The sequence below is a fragment of the Lepidochelys olivacea genome, assembly GCF_965140295.1.
Source record: "Lepidochelys olivacea isolate rLepOli2 genome assembly, chromosome: 11".
NCBI lineage: Eukaryota > Metazoa > Chordata > Testudines > Cheloniidae > Lepidochelys > Lepidochelys olivacea.
The window spans coordinates 24094453-24117397 of NC_140421.1; the positions used below are offsets into that span (position 1 = coordinate 24094453).

General features: G+C 40.4%; 1 long non-coding RNA gene across 1 annotated transcript; it reads left to right on the plus strand.

Annotated features, from left to right (window-relative positions):
• Positions 1-13490: 13490 nt before the first annotated feature.
• Positions 13491-18684, plus strand: LOC311528034. The gene is made up of 3 exons (XR_014713496.1): positions 13491-13646; positions 13733-13788; positions 17740-18684. It is a non-coding gene; the product is annotated as an uncharacterized lncRNA (long non-coding RNA).
• Positions 18685-22945: the final 4261 nt, after the last annotated feature.

Sequence of the window (22945 nt, forward strand, 5' to 3'; positions counted from 1 at the left end):
CTTTATGGAATTGTACCACTTTACCTATAGTGGTTTCAAACCAACTTAATTAGTAAACTGTGTGTTGACAAGTCCTTACTATCATCCCATACAATGTACACTGTCCCACTCAACCGGAACTATGATCCTTTGCTGCATTCTGAATTAATATCACGTTGGATATAAACAAATGACATAATATGCTATTTATTTTAATTAGAACTAAAGATTTCAAATCTGATTCAGTCCCAGGGTACACTAGCATGTCAGGTTTCAGAGTAGCAGCCGTGTTAGTCTGTGTCTGCAAAAAGAAAAGGAGAACTTGTGGCACCTTAGAGACTAACAAATTTATTTGAGCATAAGTTTTCGTGAGTTACAGCTCACTTCATCGGATGCATCGCCATGCATGTTCTACTAGTGCAATATGTTGATGGAGTAGCCAAATGTTTTTGTGAATAAGAGAGGAAAACATATTGTAACATTTTTCAAACCTAGATGCCTAAAGAAAGTCACCCAAATCCAAGAGGCATTTAAATGAGTGGCCTGATTTTTCGGAAGTTTTGAGTTCCTGCAACTCCCGCTGAAGCCAATAGAAGTTGTGGGTGCTCTGATCACTTATTTATGTATCTAACTTTAAGCAATCTCCCTCCACTTTTGTTTTCTTAAATGAACAACAAAGTTTAAATCAAATTAGTGTATAAGGTCTGCAGGAGTGGGGCATCCCTCCGACAGCTCATGCGGGGACCGAAGCAGGACGAAACTTTCCCTACGGTTATCAAGTCAATGTATTATGTGTGATGCTGGGAGTTGTACCTGTGTAGGATGTGAGCATAGCGAATGGTATAGTAATGGAGTGGAGGAGGTGGAAAGGCTTTTACCGTTATGAAAAACTTTAGGCACTCTGACTTTCCCTGTCCCATTCCCTATTGGCCCAATTCACTGTTGTCCTATGGCTCCTTTGCACCCATGCACCTCTCACAAAACGTCAGAAAAGCAGCTGCAGGAGTTTTCTGGAGGATTGTTCCAACTCTCCTCCTCTGACACTGTGCTCTTTGCTGCTGGGGCCATTCTGGGGAAGGCTGGGGGTGGGCTGGGAGTATACTGTGGGGTGAGGAGGAATGGTTGGGACATTTTTATGTCCAATGTTTCTGTTCTGTTCCAATAACCCATAGGGCTTCCTTAACCTGCACAAAGGTCCAAACAGGTCCCTGCAATTTGGAGGCAAATCCTAGTTTAACCTAAATTCTGAATCTTTTGAGATGTACTCATCCCTAGATAAAACTTCCTTTACAGTAATTTGTTATAGTAGGATAGGTGATGTATTTGTAACTGTTCTTAGGAATAGGCATCTAAATTTTACAGCATCTTATTGCGTATGTTAGGGCCATGTCCGGCACATGGATGTCTTGGCTCAGTACAATGTATGGAGCTGTCCAGCTTGGGGGTTCTCAAATGTCATTGCACATGACCCCCTTCTGACAACAAAAATTGCCACCACTCGGGGTTGGGGGGTCAAAGCCTGAGCCTCAGTGCCCTGAGCCGGGGGGCCAAAGCCGAAACCCAAGGGCTTCAGCCCCAGGCAGGGGGCCTATAACGTGAGCCCCACCATCTGGGGTCAAAGCCATTAGGCTTCAGCTTCAACCCCAGGTGGTGGGGCTCAGGCTTCGGCTTCAGCTCCGGGTGGTGGGGCTTAGGCTTCGGGCCCCAGGTCTAGCCTATGGAAGTTATTTAAAAAGAGAATTTGGACTTCAGACTCACACTGAAGCTGCCAATATTCTGTCACCCTCAGGATGTGATGGGAGTGATCTGGTTTATGAGTGTCTCCTATGTATCAAAAGAGAGGGTCAGATCTTTAGCTGGTCTAAATTGGCACAGATCCCTTAACAGTACTGGAGCTGAGGATCTGGTCTAAATTATTTTTGCTGGGCCTTATTCTGATCTCACTTATGCTGGAGTAACTCCATTGACTAAAGTGGAGTTACTTCTTGTTTACATCTGTAAGTGACAACAGAATCAGGCCAAATAGGTAAAATACATTTATAACTAGAATGTTTAAGCTTTTTTAAATTTTTATTTAAACAAGTCATTCTTTATGTGTGGAACATACTTAACAAATGAGAGATCCTCACATGCATATAAATTCACTATTTAGATTGGCCAGCTTTTAATAAATGGTGAACAGTGGTGATGGTGATGGCATGAATAATAAAGCAGAGTCAGCTGAAGCACCATGAAAGACAACACGCTCATTTCTAGCAAAACAGAGGTAGCAGGTCACAATTTTATCACTCTTGCCCAGATACATAATCCAACAAGCCAAGCATGCCAAATGGCATGACATCACCACCACTGGCTTATCCAGGGCCTGAACACTCACATGTCATACTCTAATGATAGGTCTATTTTCTGATCTGGTAGAGTTGCCGTTGGCACAGATCTGGTGGTGGGGAGACAGAGAGATTGTGTTATGCCACTGCAGCTCCCTGCCCTTTGGTTGACTGGGGGTTGACACAAGTTAGAGCAGTCCAAAGGGCTGCTCTAAGTTGCCACCAGTTGCATATGGCCCCAAAGGATCATTCTAGCAGCTGAGGATCACTGGAGTCACATCACATACCAGGAAAGGATGACATAAATCTAATATAGTAGCTCTATGCCATCCGGAGATTCTTGCCATGCTGACTTCATTGGCACTATGCTGATTTACACCAGCTGAAGATCTAGCCTTTCGTAACTCTTTTGTTGTAAATAATCCCTCCATTAAATATCTAAACAAAAAGAAAAGTTCTTAATTGAAGAGCCTGGGAAACTGAGCATGTTTTATTTGTCATTAGCTGACAGACAAAAAACATGGAAAGATTATATACTAAGGTTGAAATTCATGCGGCTCAAAGCTACTGCAGAGTGCCATCCAATGTATCAGAGCCACCACTGTGTATAAGAACATACGTTGATAGTGTGCACCCCATGCACATGGAGAATTCGGATTGTATACTGGCTCCGCTTAGCTCAGTACAGAAGAGAGGAAGGATTGAAGGGTGAGCTGAAGAAAGGGAAGGCATATAGTGAAAGGATCTGCAGTTATGTGGCTCTAGTGTTCACAGACCACTGTATAGCGTGCGTGTAGGAGTCACAATCCAGGGGTTCTTGCAGAGGCTTGTGGGGTTGCCCCTACTCTGCATGTTGGTGGGGAGGATAGATTTTGTGTACCCTGTTCCCATACACAAAATCTGTTCCCCCAGACTTTATGCAGGGACTGCGTGTGTGAATTTTACTTTTAATGTGTACTAAATAAAAACTGAGTTCATAATGCATGCACATTTCCTAAAATGAATACAGCCTCTAACACGGCTATGAAGAAATACTAATTGGTCTTTATCAGGAAACTGATTTTGTTATATGTCGAATTAGATGATTAGAGTTTTCTTTTGGAATAAATAGAGCAAAAGGCGGAGTTTCATTAATTGGCTGAACCAAATTCTGTTCTCATTTGCATTATTGTAAATCTGGAGTAATTCCATCGAAGTGAAGGGTGTTACTCTAAATTTACAAAGGTGTATTTGACAGCAGAATTTCTCCCTCACACTTTTGGGTCCTGATCCTTATTTCCATGAGGCCTCTTTGTACCATTCTGACAGCATAAAGGGGCCTTAAAGTGGAGCACGGTGGTGCAAAGTGGCCTTAACATCTATGAGAATTAGGTTCTCTGTCTTCAACAGATGCATGCTCAAACTTGTTAAAAAGATTTTTTATATATATCTTACTTACTGTATACATACATCTCATAAAATCCAGCAGTGGAAGTCCAGTAGATTTATTTCATTTAGATAACTCAATGTAGGCTTTTGTTATGTTCCATAATGATAACAAGGTGTTAGAATCACAGAAAGTACAACTGCAGATTTCTACTTGGTATGGTGCCAGGAACTGCAGGGTCAAAAGAACTTGCAGATTTATGTACTTTTAGTTGGATTTTTACTATTAGATCTCTGGCACTCCAATAATTCAGAACCAGATTCAGATCTCATTTATTCTGGTGTAAATCTGACAATGGAGTTACACTGCTGTCAAACCAGGCTGTGTGAGAAGAGGCTCAAGTCCTGTGTATCCAATTGTGTTTGCAATTCTTTAGATAATGTTTAAGTTGACGAGAAAATTAGCTTTGACATTCTGTATTCATGCTGAAAGTATAAGGGAAAATCGGATTATTATTAATAATCAGTAGTGGAAGTCAAGTGTCTATAAAGTTAGATTTGAATATAGTTAAATTACTTTCATACAAGACCCTAAAATTCATATTAATTCATGTGGTTTTCTTTAATCTCTGATTTGTAAAAAGTGTGGATTTTTAAAAAAAAATAAATAGTTAACTTTTGGCTCCTCCCTTGAAATGCAAAGTATGTATCAGAATTTGGAAAATGTTCACGAAAGATTACTACTACCTGTAAAGTGAAGTTGCCTTTCAGACCAATACATTATATTTGGCCATTTGTGATTGTCAGCAACCGCTATTGTATTTTTTAAAAAATTGCTACCATCTCTCTAAATTTTCATCGGTATCTCCAGCATAATTTGATATGTATTATCACTGAACTGTAAATTACACATTTCTGGGAATTTAGGGCCAAATTCTTAGCTGGTATAAATCATCAAAGCTTTGTGGATGTCCATGGAACTATGCCAATTTACACCAGCTGAGCACTGGGCTCAGCCATTCACCCTGCCATTCCAACTGTACATATTTATTCTGAGAAAAATATTTTCACAATAAAAGGACATATTTATGATGATTGAAATTCTTTTTTCTTTGGTATTTTTTCTCTTTTGCCCTTTACCTAGTAAGGAAATAAGCTGCTATTTTCAAACCACAATGTGTCTTTTCACATCCTTTATAGAATCCCTCTCTCCCAAAACAATTAAAAATAAAACCAAGTGACATTCTGAGTGTGTCAGGATCATGAACAAGGTAGGGAGCATGTGGAAGAAAGAGAGAGATGTGTGCATTCTGTCTATGCCACCATTTTGTTGCAGCTCTAGAAAGCAGCAAATGGTGGATATTGTTTCATTGCAGAGTATGGTTTTGTACTGGATCCATCTGCAAAGAATAAACATGTCATCAGTCCTCATTTGCTATATCAAAAAAAACATTCCCCATGTCCACATTTGATTTTCAAGCGCATCTGTGCACTGGTTGAAACCCTCCCAACATGCTGCTACACAAATGCAAAACCCACACATTTCTGATTTTGAATCAAGCACTGTTATGCTCCTGCACTCCTGTATCAAAGTTTGCTTGAGAGTTGCAGTGCGTGCCCTTTTAACACATTTTTTCTTACTGAGAGATCCCTGTGTTCATCTTAAGAGCATGGTGCAGTCTTTCCATTTTGTTCTTATTTTTGCCTTTGGAGCCAGCTTTCATTTTCACTGTTTATGTATCCTTTATTTACAGCCCACATGTGCTTTTAAGCAACAAGACCAATATTTAAACAAAGGAAGTAGAAGCCTGAGTTTTAATTTAGGAATTTCTGGTAATCAATAAGTTGAACTACACGTAGCGCTGACTTTACTATCAGCGTAGAATTTAAAAGAAAGAGAAAAACCACCACCACATTGAGCCACAAACTTCCTAAAAAAAGGATGAATCTGATATAAAATATCATGGAATATTTTTTTTGAACATTGATTAAATTGTTAGATAAAAAAAACAAGATCAGTGCAAAGCTGAAATTTTAGAGAGAATTTTGTTGTATCTAATTATTTTGTGCAAGCCCAAAGTCCAAGAGTTACCTTAACTGTGAAGCTCTGTAGTAGCCTTTGCCTGTCATTTTTAATCAGGTTGTTTTAGGTAATTTTTGTTATGCCCCTCATTACTGAATTGTTTATCAATAGGTGCACCAAGTGTCACTAGCTTTTCTCATCAAGCCAGGTCTGACAAAGAGCTGCAGTGCATGGGAAAGAGGCAGCTAGGTGAAACTAATGCCATAGATGTTTGATTCATTAGGAGCTTATTGTTAACGGGGATGTCTGATTGTAAAGGCTCAGTCAAGCAAAAGAGTGCAGAGTAATCAGTCGGATTTATAGTTTGCAGGGCTCAAAAAAAAAAAATCAACATAAACCTTTGGATATAGCAGAAACACAAAAATCCCCTTTGGGCAGCCCTAACCTGAGACCAGCCAAATAAGGTCATGCTACATGAAGGTTGCCTGTTAGGTGATGGAAGATATAGGAGGATTAAAGCCATATGGCACGGCCTATCATACCTTCTGACTTAAGATAACAAAGCCAAGCTTTGTGCTTAGCTGTTTTTGACTGACATCATCAATTTTATTTTATGTTGGTCACCTCCGGTAACAGGAAAAAATGGCCTAGGGTTGATAACACATGCCTGTTTTTTTAGTATTAAGATGCCTTACAGCTAGTTTTGTGTTGTAAAAAATTTCAAAGAATTAGTAGCTTGTTCTTCTATCAGCCATCCTCCAGCAACTGTCAGCCTCCCCCCCTTCCCTTGTTTTCAGTTTGTACCTTGCAAATGAGAGACAGCCGTATTCAGAACCAGATGTAAGGCTCCTAGAGAATGAGCGTAAGCTGTTGTACTTTAAGCCTAATGGGAAGTTTTATATGCAAGGGCCTTGAACTGATTAGTATAATTCCCTCTTTAATACAGCTGTCCCTCCAGATTAAGGTAAACCAAATGTTGCAATCAGAGATTAGTGTACCTTGCCAGTTATTAACATCCCCGGTTGCTCAGCAAGCACGTCAGACACTAATGCTGTGTATTTATTTGCTACTTCCCCACTGTAACTTGAACTTCTGCACCTGTCAATGCATTCCAGGGAAGAGAGGGGTATTATTGGAAAGCAAAAGTTTTATACCTGTTACACCTGGTTTGGTTTGTCACAGCCTAAGATTTTCTTCTTTTCTTGCCAGGATTGCCAGGTGGTTTAATCCGTTACTCTGCTGGTTTTATGAAAAAAGTCTTTGTATGCGAAATTACATTTGTTACTCTCATCTGCTCTCTGTTATCGAAGCTGAGCTACTCACCTAAACTGGGCCTTTTCTTTTCTTTCCCTTCTGTAAGGGAGGTTTTTTTTAACGCCTTCTTCTTTTTGTGTATGTAGAGGATGCAGCACAAGGTTAGAAGAATCAGCACCCTCTCCTGCTGTGCTCTAATCAGTTAGTGGTGCCTCTCTCACAAGGTGGGTCACACAGTTGTCTTATTACATTTGGCAGGATATCCTGTCCACCAGCAACACAGATGTCAAGAAGGACAATGTCCTGGCTATCGCAGAAAGATTTTTGCTCTCCCCCCCCCCCAACCCAGTCTGATTTTACAGATAATGTATACCGTAAACATACTTAAAAAGCTAAGAGGGGTGAGTGTCTCTTGTGCTGTGTGTAGGAAACCAGTAAAGTCAGGACATTCCAAATAACTACCTCTCTAAAGCATTTACCGGTAATTAATTTGGCAGATGTGTTAAAATAAGTGTAAATAACACGAAGTTTGGGAGAGAGAAAGACTTCACATATAGAAGAAAAGGCTACCATAGAGCTATCAGCTTGTTTTACTATGAAAACTATTTATCTGAGGATAGCAGGCAAAAAGTTAAAATGAATAGCAGAAGACAAGTACATATCTTTGCTAAGGAAAAAAAATACTTTTTAAGCATTCCATTGTTTATATATTGAATTCAGGATTGAATATCAACTATAGTTTCTGAGATGTTACTGTTTCCTAACCAAGATTATGCTAAAATTTTTATTACTGAATAGGTAATCTTTCTTAAATAGATAATTGACATAAGGTAAAAGGACCATTTTTAGCACACTCCCCTTACAGAACTTGGTTTTTAAAGTTCATTGCCTGTTGTACGCTGTCTGCACATTATAGCTTAATTGCAGATTTTTGAAAAGACAAAATATGTTCATATCTTAGGAATTATGTCTTGCAGCCTACTAAATATGCTAATGCAGTACTAAGCAGGGATAAAGTTCTTGCCATACCACCCAACAGTTGCGTGGGACACGCTGCCAAGTTATTGTTAATTGTAAAGCACAAGCAGGCTTTGCAATCCATCTTAATTGTCATACTTACTTCAGGTTTTGTGATAAGGCTAGATGTTCTGTTTAAAGTGACAGTGTTGACAAGGGGAAAGGGTGTGGGCCTGAGCTTGTGGTTCTAGAGGGGTTATATGTTCTGACCTGCCGTAGGTTGATATGGACAGTCTGCAAGGGGATTTCAGTTGTCATGGGGTCCCCAGGCAGTTGAATAGAGTGACTGTCTGTCCTGCTTTTTCCTGTTAGGATCCTGATACGTGGAGCATTGATGAACTCAGCATAACGTTGAATAGGAGCTTTTTGGCAGCTGAGACACAAGGGCTAAGCTGCAGGTCAGAGATAACACTAGTGCAGATCTCCTCATGCACACAGTTAGTAGCATGCTTTCTTCCCTCCTGAGTGCAGGAAATAGCTCATGTTAAATACGTTCACTTTTCAGTTTTCCTTTCTTCTAAAATGGAGCTTGACAGATTGGGCTTTTCAGCTCCCCCTTTTTTTCACCACCTCTGCTTTCTACCTCAGAAATACTCTTCAGGAAGCAGGAGTTAATCTTGGTGAGGAAACGATAAGGTGATACTTGATTTTTCAGGGGAAAGCAGAAGGATATGACTGCTTAGTAACTGCACAGAAACGTACAGGCCTCTCTTTTTAAGGCTTCCCTTTGCTTTTCCTTTCACATCCCTTAAAGTTGAGAACTGCAGCAGACTGAAGGCCTGGTTGGTGGGATGCAAGAATAGTTTAAATAGCATCTAGAATAGGAAGGAAGTGTTAGGAAGGTACAATGATAAAACAGCTTCCCTGTACTTTTCTATCAGCTAGTAGGATCAGGTGAATTGGGTCGTTAGTTTCCCTACTTTGATGCATCCTGGCTGGCACAGAAATGTGTCTTTTGAAGTTGTTTCATACTCAGCCAAGTTTTTCACATGATTCCAAATACTGGATAACAAAGAGAGAGAGCATGAACATTGTCTTTATTAAATGATGTCAAGCCAGCATCCTGTATATGGAGACAATGTAAAAGTTTTTGTCTGTTTTTGGCATTAGGATTAAAACTGCTCTAAAATGCTTACATTAAAAGGCCTTGAATAGGACAGAATTTGGGAGCTTATTCTTTAATAAGTGTATGTGTTGCTCATGAAGGATAACAATTGAGGCCCTCACCAGTGTGCTATAATCATGCCATGGAGAGATCACCTCTAGTGGTGAGGGGGGTTCACTTATTCTCAGTGCCCATTTAGTCCTTGGTCTTTTTGCTAAGACTGACAGCAAGAATGTTAGTTAGGAGCAATTATGATAGGATTTTCTATTGACCCCTGTCCAGTGGGAGCTGGACTGAGACCACCAAATTTATTTAACTGAGCATGGTGTTGGACTACTAAGAAAAGTGAAACTATTGGTAAGTTCTCCCTACTATATACCCAAATGTATTCTTTTCTTCCCTACAGGCTCAACTCTGCCTCCTGTACCTGCGTGCAGCAGTGCCTTTCTCTGTGAATAGTCCCATTAATTTCAATGGGGCTACTCACAGAAGAGAGCACAGATCAGCATGAGTAAGAGTGGAAGAACTGGGTCCTGACCCTGCAGGCTTTTCCACATGGGTGGATTCCTGCACCCATGTTTAGAGCTCTGTTGACTTCATTGGGTCACTGTGCTGAACAGCTTGCAGGCCTAATACTGTGTATGTATGTGCGTGTATTGTTCCCATTGATATCAATAGGAGTGATGTGGGAACAGGGAGAGGAGAATGAACATAATACTGTATGAGCTACAGTTCTGATCATCTTTTGATACTTGGATTTATTTTACTATTTGCCAATGAATGGCCTGGACAGTTTTTTTCTGCCCTCAGCCCAAAGAGGGTCTTTGCTCTCACTTTCTTTGATTTTTAAGAAAAAGAAAATGGGTGGGAAAAAAATGACCCAGGAACTATTAACTCTTACTTTTATGTCTAGTTTATGTAAAGTGAATAGGTTGAAGTGTATGATCCATAGATGAAGTGCTTCTATTCTTTTCTTACAGTAACTTTTATTCCTGTGGTTGGTTTACTCTGAGGGGAGGAAGAGGCATAGAGTACAACAGTTTATGCTGTTTTATATACAAGGACTAATTTCCAACTGCTTTAGGGTGGCTTCAGTTTTTCCTTGGAAAGCAGCATTGGGAGCTCTATGTACTTTCCTGGTTAACATGTGAATCATTCTCAAGTTTATATTAAAAGAGCTATGATAGTGCTAATATTACCACAGAGCTGAGCTTGGCCCTTTCATTCCAGAGGTTAAGTCACTGGACAGGGAATTAGAGGATCTGGCTTTTGTTTCCAGCTCTGTTGCAACTTCCTATATGACCTTGGGCAAGTCTCTTAATTTCACTCTATCTCAATGCTTTCATCTGTATCATGGGGAAAACAATACTTGCCAACATCTCAAGGAGGGTTGGGAGGATATATTAAAGAATGTCTGTGAGGTGCTCAGATATTAAAGTGGTGCACACCAGAGAAAACCCCATAAAATAAATAAATTCATAGATCTCATGACACAGTACCTCTCCTTGACTGAGTTTGTAAATATGGGTCTCAAATGGTTAATGATAGAAGAAAGCCCAACTTACATGAATCAGTGTCTGGTGAGTGTAAGCCTGAATTGGGCAAGGAATTTTCTAGTGAAGTAATAAAGAAGGGGAAAAAATGCAATGAGTTTTGTAAACAGATGTTGATGAGTGCAAGCAGAAAGAGAAATCCTAAAACCTGACATTAGGTTAGGACAAAACAACATTAAAGACTTAGATGCCACATGGTGGAATTATACTAGATTTTGAATCTGTGTGTAAGACAGACTTTGTTAGTTTTATAGATGTTGATGAAAGAAGTATATTTAATAAACCTGCTGAGAAAGAGGAACTTGTATTGAGATGAGCTTTTCAATTAAACAACTCACTCTAATTCACGGAACATAGCAGATGACTGTCAGTTCAAGAAAGCAGATGACCAAATTGCTTAGAAATGCTGGAATGTGCACAAGCGTACACACACACACACAAATATATATGTGTGTGAGAGAGAGCTCACTTCGCTTTCATTAGGGAGATGGAGCAATCTATTTTCTTAAGAGAACTGTGCTAAGAAATATCAATGTTTGGCATCCTTTTGCTGCACTAAATCTACTAATAAATACAGGAAAATCTAAGACCTTTATTGTAAGTAAAATGGGCTGTCCATATCTAGGAAACAGAATGTAAGCTCTTTGGGGCACATGCTGTAGTTAGTTACTGTTTGGGGAAGAAAGAAAGTTGTACACTATGAAATGCAATATCAGGAAGCCCCAAGTAAATGAAAACTATCTAAGGCTCTTTGTTACTGATATTTACCAATTTTCATGCAATTTTCCCAGTTTTTGAAAGAGTCAGTATTCAGATTTTACCCATTTTTCACCCGAATGTTGGCTTTTCTGGGACCTGAGAATTTTTTTGCAGGGGAAGTGGGTGGGCCGTGTTGAAGGCCTGGGGTCAGGAGGAGGCTCTGCCAGCAGGGGGACAGTACTCAAGAGTTGCAGCTTTTGCTCCCCTCCTGACCCTGGCCCTTCAGTTGGGCCCTGTTCACTTCCTCTGTGTAGTGGGGGAGTGAGCTGGGCCAGGAGTAAGGTCCCAGCAGCTGAGACCACCAGACTGCTGCAGGGAGTGGAAGGCTTCCTCAACTGCTACATGGTGAGTAGCACCCTTTCCTCCCTTGTATGGGTACTGGGCCCCCTCCCTCCAATGCCCTTCATTTTTGGTTTTACTGATTTCCCCCACAACCCTGGGTTTTTGGAATTTTTAAATAAAACCTGATACATTCCTGGGAGATTAAAACAAACAAACAAAAAACCCTGAAAAAGAAGGGCCTTAAAAATGTCTAAAGAGCAGTTAAAAGAGCATCCTAAATTATTACTGCTTCAATCAATATTAAGTTGTGGGGCACAGGTCTGGGAAAACGGTGGTAGATGCTCAATGGTTATGGAAGAGTTAGGAACCTGTAAATGCATCCATTTCTTCACCCAGTTCTTTTATCAAAAATCTTTTACCCACTCTTATCCGACACCAACGTTTTGTTTAACCTATGAGAATATTTCGGGGGAGAAAATGCCCCAAGCAACCAAATCACTTATTATTTTTTATGAAAAGAGTGCTTAAGCTTTACAGACAGAAATATAAGGACCCTGCCCACAAAGAGCTTACAATCTGAATTTTAGATATGGCCTAATGAGAGAGGGTAACGAACAGTAGAGAGGGACTGATGGACGGTAATGGAATCATATGGTTACTCAGTTTAGGCATGCTTGTATCTTGACGGTTCAGTTATGGTTTATGTATGTATCTTTATAATGTGAAGAGAATGACGGTTTCTCTCTGTCAGGTTGATGTGCAGAGCATCTGTTCCCCAGAAGTGGGTGGTCGAACTGGCTCGGTTGACTATATACACTCTTTAGTAATCCTGATACTATTACTTTTCTTTCTTCAAAGCCTGCCTCCTTATCTTCCCTGCAGGTGTACCAAATGCACATGGTGGACCAAGTTTTGCCCTCAGCTATACTGGATTCCAGTGTCATCATTGCAGTTACTCCAGATTTACATGATGTAGCTGAGAACAGAATTTGTCCCATTTTGTTGATAGAAAAAGGGGATATGTTCGATGGGACATATTCTGATCTTGTTAAGTTTGTCTGGAGTAATTGCATTTCTTCTAAAGAACTTTTTGGATTTGCAAAGGTGTAAACAAGATCAGAATATATCTCTAAGTCTCTGTATCCCAAAATAAGAAAAAATGAATTCTGAAGACACATGCGGCTGGGATCCTGATGAGAGATCAGAATTTATTAATGGATGATCTATAACTTTTGTAGCTCAGAAGCAGATCCATACTATTGAACATTGCTTTGGAACAAGATCATTTACTGTTTCATTCCTTTGAAGTAATGCATGAGGGTCAGTGGTTCTTATGGAAAAGTGCAGAGTGCATTCCTGCAGTCTCCCAAATCCTACAATGTCTAGTGGTCCCCATTAGGCACACAATACATTATAATGGACAATCCTTCTGGACCTGCTGGAATGGACCTGTCATGAGGGCAGATATGGGTAAGCTCAAACATAAATAGCATGCAGCATTTCCTCTGCATTGTCTGAAGTTAGTGTATTTGTTCAAGAAAAATTATAATACGCTAATAATCCAGATAGATGAATCCCAGTTTTCCATATCTAAAAAGTGGACCTTTGACCCAACACTGTTATGTCTAAATTACAATTCTTAATATTCAGATAGACAGAGTGTCAATATAGTCAGAATAGGGCCCTGCAGGCTAAAATATGTTAAGGGTTCAGATCTCTTTAAATAAGTCTATGCTGATTTGTTTGTTCTTTCAGCTGAAACAGCTGGATGGAATGTGTGTGTGTGGGGGGGGGGGGAAGGGTATCAGAAATGTCGGATTCTAAAGGGAAAGACAGAGTGGAGAGTGCCTCTCTTGGAAATACTTTCATCTGCTGACAATTAAATAGCAGTACCAACACCTCTCAGGGCTATGAGGTATGACAAAATAACTCTCAGCAGCAGTAGCATTGCTGTACTTCATTCACTGGTGCTCTTAAACCTGGTGAGTTTTATGAGGGGCATAATCTACATTTGTTTCACACATGGAATATACTTTTCTCATTCCTCATTTGTTTACTATTTTGTTAGCTTTAAAGAAGGACAAAAGAAGGAGAAATATCCCTCAAATGATGGAGAGGAAATGGGTGAGTGTGAGAGACCTTCACAATTAAATCAATCTAAGCTTAAAAAAAGCCCCAATGAATTTGTTTTTGTGTGCAATGCTAGTTGCCTTGCCAGTCTGAAGCTGGCACTGTGGGTTTGCTGTAATCACTGAGCTGAGAAAAAGAGACAGTCCTTTTTTTTTTTTTTGTCATCACAAAGTCAAGCAAGACATAAGAAGTCGTATGCATAACACTTTTCTTGCTGCTTTCACTGCCAATCTTTGTTTCTGGCTTCCAAATGCTTGTCCCTTCACCACTCCCAATTTTATTTTTGACCCTCTGTTACGACTATAATTTAAATATCAGTATTCATTTGGAAAATACTTCCTTTAAAAAAGGGGCTTTGGTTAGAGTCAATTAAATGTGTAAGTATGCATGTGGATTCTTTTCCTGAGGCTGTCCCTGTCTTTTTTTTTTTTTTTTTTTTTTGTTTGTCCCATGTATTATTTCTCATTCTGAGCCAGTTGTCAAGTAGATGGGTGGTACAGATTCAGAATGGCATCTTAAGTTCAGTACAGCATGACACATTGGCAAATTTCCAGAATCAGATTTTTTAGACATTGCGCAATATACTGTGGAGTGACGAGTTCAGCGTGGGGTCGCTACATAAAGTAGCTCAAAGAAAAATAGAAAGAAAAGTAGATGAGGGAAGAAACAACAAGATGACAGACAGCAATACAGGGGGAAAATTACCTTCAGCCAACCAATCAAGATTAGAATAGTTTCATCCTTGGTACCAATACTCCTATAGCACTGAAACAACAGCTTCAGAAGGCCTGTGGCATCAACTATTTTATGTCTGGTTGTGTGTAGACCAGATAATGAGATCACCAAAACTGTGACAGTTGCCAGTCAGCCAGCACATCTGAGCTGCTAATTTGTTCCCAACTTGAGTCTTATAGCCCCATGCTATAATCTGGCCCTGACGGCGGAAAATTTATCCACAACCTCTCTGAGGTGCGATGATGTAGTTAAAGCATTGGACTGTGAGTTATTAGAGCTGGGTTCTATTCCCAGCTCTGCCATTGATTTCCTATGTGACTGAGTCCATCTCTCCATCTCTCGATGACTTAAGTTTCTTGGGGACGATAGTGCTTGCACACCTTTGTATGGTGCTTTGAGATCTTTAGATGGAAGGTGCAATAAAAGTGCAATGTGTTATTAAAGTCAGACTTGAGGGAGTAGGAGACTGATCTGCAAAAGGATTCACCTACCTAATTTGAGCCTGGGGCCCACGATTTTTACATTACTTACGGTGACAGCATTGTGCACATGCCCAACTCTGAAAAAAGTATTAAGGAATGTGAAATCATCATAACTAAATGTATTAGAACAAAGTCTCTGCAGAAAATTGTTGCTAAGCTGAGGTTAATGAGTTTGGCACAAGCAGAGAATATGTGCATGAAGTCAGTTAAAAGGGAATACGGGCATACAATGAAAATGGCAACATGCTGGGAGTATGTGTCTGCATGTGCCTGAATTAAGAGAGATGAATGGGGAGAAGGCATGTCAATAAACTGAGAAGCTTCTGGAAGATGCATGAGGTTATAATAAAAGACAAGCACATTGCTCCAGGGAGAGTTAGAGATAATGGCAACTTCCTGAATTCTATGTAGGAAGGAAAGAGGTGGCTTCATAGCTGTATGTGAATGATACAGAAAAGCCACTAGTCTAGAAGATACTTCAGGAGGTTTAAGAGGAAGACACTGAGAGCAAGGGTGTCTATGAGAGATGGAGCCCTAAAACCTATCTCAGACTAGCCAGGAGACTTTGGGGACCAAATCCATGATGCAATCCAGAGCGAATGTTCAGTCAAGTGGAAGAGATGCTCTTGCACTCTTGCATTTTTGCTATCTTGATTTTGTATTGTGAAGGTAAAAGGTAGGCCACAGCTGGGATTTAATAGGACCTGTTAGTTCCTAGTGGACAGTGAACCAGGAGTGACAGTGAGGAGTGCCAAGGGAACCAACTGAGCTTCCATTTCTGAGAGATTTGACAGTGAGGGGAAGTAGAGAGAAGGCTGAGACTGGTAGACTTCATCACCCCCATTCAGCTTTCCTGAATCTGGGGATGAGTATTTTTGAGAGCATCCAGTTTTCCCCTCTTGTTGGACTCATTCTTCCACAGCTCCTCCAGAATGATTTGTTCTTTTGGTCCCAAACAAGACTTCCTTTGTGGCATGGGCCCTTCGGTGCTTGTTTTGAGCCAGCCAGATGGGGTTGCACAAGGCATTCTTCTTCTGTGAGGGGCTGATCATGTTGCCCTCTTACCCATACTTTGTGAGGGTAAAAGGAGGGGATCTCTACAGTACTGCCACTTCCTGCCAACCCAAGAGCTTGGGCCCAAAATAAATTTTATCACTGAAATAAGACCAGATGAAGTTTTAACTTTTTTCACAGTTAGAGAAATCATTCCTACAGAATATCTTACATGGGGTTGATATCTGACATCGGTGTCAGTGCTATGAGCCTGAAGTGCAATATGTTAGGTCCCAGTCCAGCAGATCAGTTAAGCACATACTTAACTTTAAGCACGTGAGTAGATCCATTGAAGCCAATGTGCCTGCTCAGATGCGTCATGTGAAACATGTGCTTAAATGCTTTGCTGGACTGGAGCTTCACAACACATGGTTTTTAAAAATGGAGACTATAGGTATGTAACCAAAAGTAATTTAGAGGCTTCTAAGCAATCCTTGCTAATGGGTTTTGAGTCGTATCTGTAGTTTACTACCAATATTGGTTTTCTGTTTTATTTTGTTGGAGGAGGGGTATTGGTATGTACGGGCTCTTTTTCCCCTCTCTTTTTAAGGTGTTCTGTAGTATTTTAAATAATGTTTTGACATCGAGAAAAAATTATTATTAAAACAAACAAAGAATGTGTCAAATAGTCCTCCAGTCCAGGGGTGGGCAACTAGTGGCACCTGGACTGCCATATCATTTTATTTGGTTTGCCCACAGTCTTTCAGTAAAGCTGCTGCTCCCTCAGACTGCTCTGCTAGCCTCTGCTTCCCCATCAACACAGGCTCTGACTCCACCCCACCCCACACGCTCCATTTACTGCCTCCCTATTGGCTGATTGTTTGGGAACTGAGAGCTTCTGGCTAGGCCCACCCAGCAGTGGGCAGGTTGGAGAGCATCTCCGCCAATGAGGAGGAAGTAACCAGAGCTGGGTGGTGTAATGGTGGAGTCCCTTTCCTATTGGCATAATGGAGGGGTGGCCAAACCAAATCTGAGTGGCATTGCGATCCAGTGCATGGGGTCCTGGACTCCACCCCACATGGCAGAGCCTATGTCCATGGGGAAATAGAGTGGAGGCAGAGACTGGGAGCAGCAGAGGAAAAATGTTAAGAAAGATGTTCTGTTGTTTTGTTTTCATGTATTAATTCTCTGCATATCAGCAGAGAATTAAACCGTTTTGTTTAAAACCTTTTTAAGGTTGTGCAATAAGGGGTTTTATATTTAAGAACTTCAGTTTTCCACTGTTAATTCATGGTTAAGTGTTTGTTAACATGCCATACTGTAGCAAACGTTTTTGAGTTATGTAATATGTAGTCACTTTGGAAAAAAAAAAAAAAGTACGGCCTGTCAAAGGGTTTAGTGGATTTTGTGGCCCTGTGCTGCCTTAAAGTTGCCCATTCTTGCCCTAATCAATCTTAGGGCAATCAGAGTGAGGCACTGTATTCTGCAGAAGATGGGGATTGATAAAGTCACTGCTGGCCCATGTGTATATATATATGAGTTTTAGCAGTACTATGCTTCCACTTCTCCGGCCCTCTCTAGTCGCCCGTGGAGATAAAGTTTCAGTGAGGATCAATGCCTGATGCACTCACAATTGTGGAAACACATGTAATTTTAAAAACTATCTTCAAATATCAATATTCATTTTAATGGTTAACACTTTCTGAGTTTCTCTCTCTCTCTCTCTCTCACACAGTCATGTGAAGGCCAGCCCTACCGGAAAGCCCTGCTTTAAAAGAAGAAATTATTCAGACTAAAGGAGTAGTTTTCCTAAGCAACCAGATCAAAGTGAAAACTCTCAGAATAGCTCACTCACAGGTTTCCTTTTGCACACAGGTTCATCCAGAGTGTCAGACACTTGGTGGGCAGTTCATATTCCTCTGACAAACTAAAATTTGGTGGGAAACTTCATAGGAACCCACGGTATCAGTAAGCCCTGCAAATATCTTGGGATCTCTCTTCTTTTTAAAAAAGACTTTAAAAATAATTTGGTGGATCTCTAATCTAGTTATCTGCTGTAACTACAATATACTGTGTATGTCTGACTCCCACAGACGAAGGCCTCTGTTTCCTTTCTGCCAGTACCTTAGTATCTGCCTTGCCCAGGAGTCTGCTGATGAAGACTTCCTGTTTGTTTTGAGTCACTGCTGGAGTGATAAATATACTTCAGCTTTCTCCTCAGAGAGGAAAGAAACCAGCTGCCCTGAACTAAAGAGAAAATATGTAGAAATTCCACCAAAGGGCCCTGTTATCATGGAGCCTCTATGGAAGCATAAAAACAAGAAATATAAGCTACGACAAAGGAAACAATTTACATACTAAAACATCCTTCCACATGAATCGACATATTTGTTTTCCTTTAATCATTTATTTTCACTCTATAACTCTAATTTAAAATGGATTACAAATAAATAAATAAATGCAGGGGGTGGGGGAAGGGGGGAAAGAACCAACCCCATAAACATACACTACACAATAATGTTTGGCTGGATAAACAAACAATTATACTTGTGGTTTCTTGATCTGACCACAAGCTTTAAATGACATTTTTTTGCATGAACCTACAATGCTTCTGGATAAACAATTGTGTTTATATTGTCAGGAGCACACAGTGCAGTGTTGTATAATTTCTGTGTGTGATTACCAGGATATAGAATAAATTCCAAAATAAAAGAAAGGAAAGGAAAATGAGATTATTAGGTCATTTTTAATAAAAACAGCATAGTTTGGAATCACTTATAGCTTAATTTGTAATTTTAAAAGAATGCAGCAGTGGCTTTTAAGTTTCTGCAATTATCTTTTCATCTCTTTTTATCCTTTTTTTTCTTTTTTTCTTTTTTAATTAGAGATGGGACCCAAACCAAAAACCTGGATCCAAACCCAAGATCCAGGCTCATATGAGAGTTCACAGCTCTAACCTAGTTCCTGAAGAAGTCAGCTCTAAGCACTAGGAACTTCAGTTTTGAATTTTAAACTTCCAAGTTCAGAAGTATTTGAATCCAGGTGTTTTGGTTCTGCCGGATATAGGGGTAGAAAGTTTATATCTTCATCAGTTTCAGAGTAGCAGCAGTGTTGTTCTGTATTCGCAAAAAGAAAAGGAGTACTTGTGGCACCTTAGCTCACCTTCGCTGTAGCTCACGAAAGCTTATGCTCAAATAAATTGGTTAGTCTCTAAGGTGCCACAAGTACTCCTTATCTTCATCAGTGTTTGTGGTCTGGGCCTGTGCCACCCTCTGAAAAATTTAGATGTGTATGGTGTGGGAATGGGGATGGTGAGCCAATGTGGTATTACTGATGATGCTGGGGAGCCCGAAGAACAGCACTGAGAAATAGCGTGGGCTAGTGGTTATCGGCACTGGAGTAGGGGTCAGGAGACTTGTGTTCTACTCCTGGCTCTGCTACAGACCTGCTGTTGAACCTTGGGCAAGTCATTCACCTCTCCGTGCCTCTACACTGCAATTAAACAGCTGCAGCTGGCCCATGTCAACTGACTTAGGTTTGCGAGGCTCAGGCTACAGGGCTGTTGAATTACGAGGAGGGAGGGTCCCAGAGCCTGGGCTCCAGCCCGACCCCAAGTGTCTGTACAACAACTAAGCAGCCCTGTAGCCTCAACCCCACAAGCCGAGTTAGCTGAAATGCATTTATTTGCAGTATAGATGCACCCTCTGTTTCCCCTCCCACCCTTTCTCTGCCTTGTCTATTTAGATTCTAAGCAATTTGCAGCAGGGACTCTGTGTTTCTACAGTGGCTAGCATAATAGGTCCCTGATCTTGGTTGAGGCCTCCAGGCACTACTGTAGTACAAATAATGAATAATAACAAATGAGAAGACATTCCAGGGTCAGTGGGTTTGTCCAGTCAGAATCTGCAAGGTGTACACTTTACATTCCAGAATCCCACAAAGTGTCCTTCTCATGGAAGAATCAGAAAGAAACTTTGACCTTCAGATGGTGGCATTTTCTGCTCTCTGATCTTTTTTTTTTTTTTTTTAAGACATGTGACCCTGGATTGTTTGTAAGTGGGGACGGGCTTGTGTGTGCAATGTCCACATTATTTGGGGGAATCAGTTTTTATTAAAAAAAGGCACACACAAAAGCTCTGCTTTGGCTAAATAATATTTGAATTACCATTACACGAAAGGAGAACCTTCTTTTTCTTACATTTTTCGTACATTTTCCCTTAATTATCACACGCCCTAAGTATTGGGAAACAATGTACACGCTCTTGTAAAGAACTGCACATATACATTCCTATAAGGTAAAAGGGTTATGTCCTCTATATCACTCACTGAAGTTATGTGGAACAAAAATAATCATTTATAAGTGGTTTCAGTTTTACCTTTTTTATGGTTTACCTCTACTAACTCCTAGTAAAATATAATTTCTTCTGTTACAGCTGATGAAAAAAATCATTATGGCTTTAAAGCATGAGACTATAAAAAGCTGCAACTAGTTTAGATATCGGTTAGAAGTTAATTCTGAGTCACTGCAATTGAAAACATCAGTTTACAACATTTACTGGGTTGCTATAAAAATGTATTCCCCTGTGTTACGTTAAACGTGAGAAACTACACCTCAGTGTTTCCATTATTTATATATTCATATCTTGCTGCTTCTGATTCAGCTGTGTAACTGTATGCAAAACAAATAACTACTGGGGAACAGAATAATTTGTATTTTGAGGGGAATAAATATCCTGAAGAATATATTTTTGTGGGTGTGGTGGCACCTATAAAGAATCACATGGATTTTGCAGACAAAATATGAGAGAGAAAAAGCAGATGAGACATTTTGGGCCCAGCAACCTTGACATTGGTCTGTTATGGAAAGGAAATTTTTTGTTTGTTTGTTTGTTTTTTTAAATCCTCAAACAAATCCACATCTTAAAACACAGTGTGAGCACCCTAGCATATTTTACAAAGGCCCTGAAAAAGATTTACTATCAGTCCCATACAAATAGAAGGACAATGGGACAGATCCTGGGGACTGCTCATGCTGCACCCATTACCGCTCTAGGGTAGGAGAATTCAGGATGGGGTATAAAGGTAGCTATAAGCCACCTATACATTGCCCTGATCAGTTCCAGGATTGTTAGGTATTGGTCTGGTCTTCACTGCACGACAGAACAGCGAGACCTGCACTGCCCTACACCTGGGTGCCTACAGCCTCCAAGGACTGTTCCAGCAGCTAAGGATTGACTCAAAGTTGTGGCCCCCTGTTCTGGGAGTTAAGGAATGGCATAGAAAGTGGCCAGTGAAAGATATTTATTTTTTAAAAGTCTATTCATTGTCCATCAATCTTTCTATTGAAGACTGGAGTTCATGGCAACAAAATAACACATTTTATTTAAGAAACATACACAGCAAAGTCATACATGTGTCTTTTGTGACCAGCCATTTCTGGGAAACTGACATTTTATTCCTCCCCTTCCAGCATCTGTAAATTCCTGGAGTGCCCTGCATTTGACTTCTCTTCTACTGTCTTTCATGTCCTCTACACAAAAGATTCTCATTTAATGAAAACCATGTTGCTAGTTCCTTTAGTGCGATCCAGAGTTGCTCCTGAGTCACCTAGAACTGTAGCTTCTGCTGTTGTGAAGACTTTCTGCCCCCACGGATAACACGGCATGAATCCCTATGTGCCCCAGAGCCTGATTGGCGTGGATCTCCCAGCACACAGAAAGGTGACATGAGAGACTGCTTTCCTTGGGGATGAGTGACCTTCTTTCCTCTCTTCCCCACCCTTGCATTTATTAACTCTAGAATCCAGAACAGCAATGGGCAAATACTGAAAAGTGGGAAGGTGTGTTTGAATTGTCACACACTCATGGGGCTGTTTGAGACCGGTTTGATTTATTTTCCGTGAGTGTTCATGTGATGTTTTGTGGGTTTGCAAAGATGTTTGTGGAAAGTCTCCCAAATATTGATGCCAGAAATGTTTGCAGAGCCATCCTGAAAATGACCAATGCAGCCCTTAAGTGGTGCAAAGATAGTACAGCAGGGCAGTGAATTTGCCCCAGGGAGCCTCTGAAAAGTCCAGGATGCAGGCTCCTGAAGCTGGCTCTGAGTAACACAAAGCACTTCCACCCCCAGGGCCTGAGTGTGCTGTTTCAGCACTCTGTATCTGCCTATCAAATTAAATCTTGCATGAGTGTGGTAATTATCCATTGCAGTTTGCTATCTCTCTATCTTGGGTATTTATATAGCCTTTTTTACTGTAGTATCTGAATGCCTCACAATCTTTAATGTATTTATCCTCACAGTGCCACTGCAAGGTAGGGAAGTGCTATTATCCCCACATTTTACAGATGGGGAAGGGAGGTGTAGAGAGGATAAGTGATTTGCCCAAGGTCACACAGGAAATCTGTGACAGAACAGGGACCAGATCCCATGCCTTAATAATGCTTCCTCCCCTACTAGTCTGCCATACTGGCCCAATCCTTCCCACATTTAGGATGAATCCTTAAATTATTCTTATTTTGAAGGCACTGCACAGCCAAAGACAGTAATAGCACACACACACAAACAAAAGAAACATAAATAGTTGATCTAATATATTAAAAGTAAAAATAATACTAAAAATTAAGAAGCCTTCTATCCCTTATGATCACAGTGTTTGCCTTAGTGAGTGGGAGTCATTTTCATCGGGACTAGTCATATGTTTTTGTTTTTCTTTTCTTTCTTTGGTAGAGAAGTTTTCTAAGGTATTTTTCAAACTTTCCAGTTTAGCAAAGTGTTGGCTCAGATTGAAAAAGAGAACTGGGCACTAGGTCACAGGCAGAATTAGGTTTGCACTAGTGGAGGAGGCAGGTTGCTGACACAGCTACAATCAGACAAAAACATTTCAAACTTCTGGCTTTGTACTTCTCAAATGCCTCTCTTAGAAAATCGCTTAAGTTGTTATT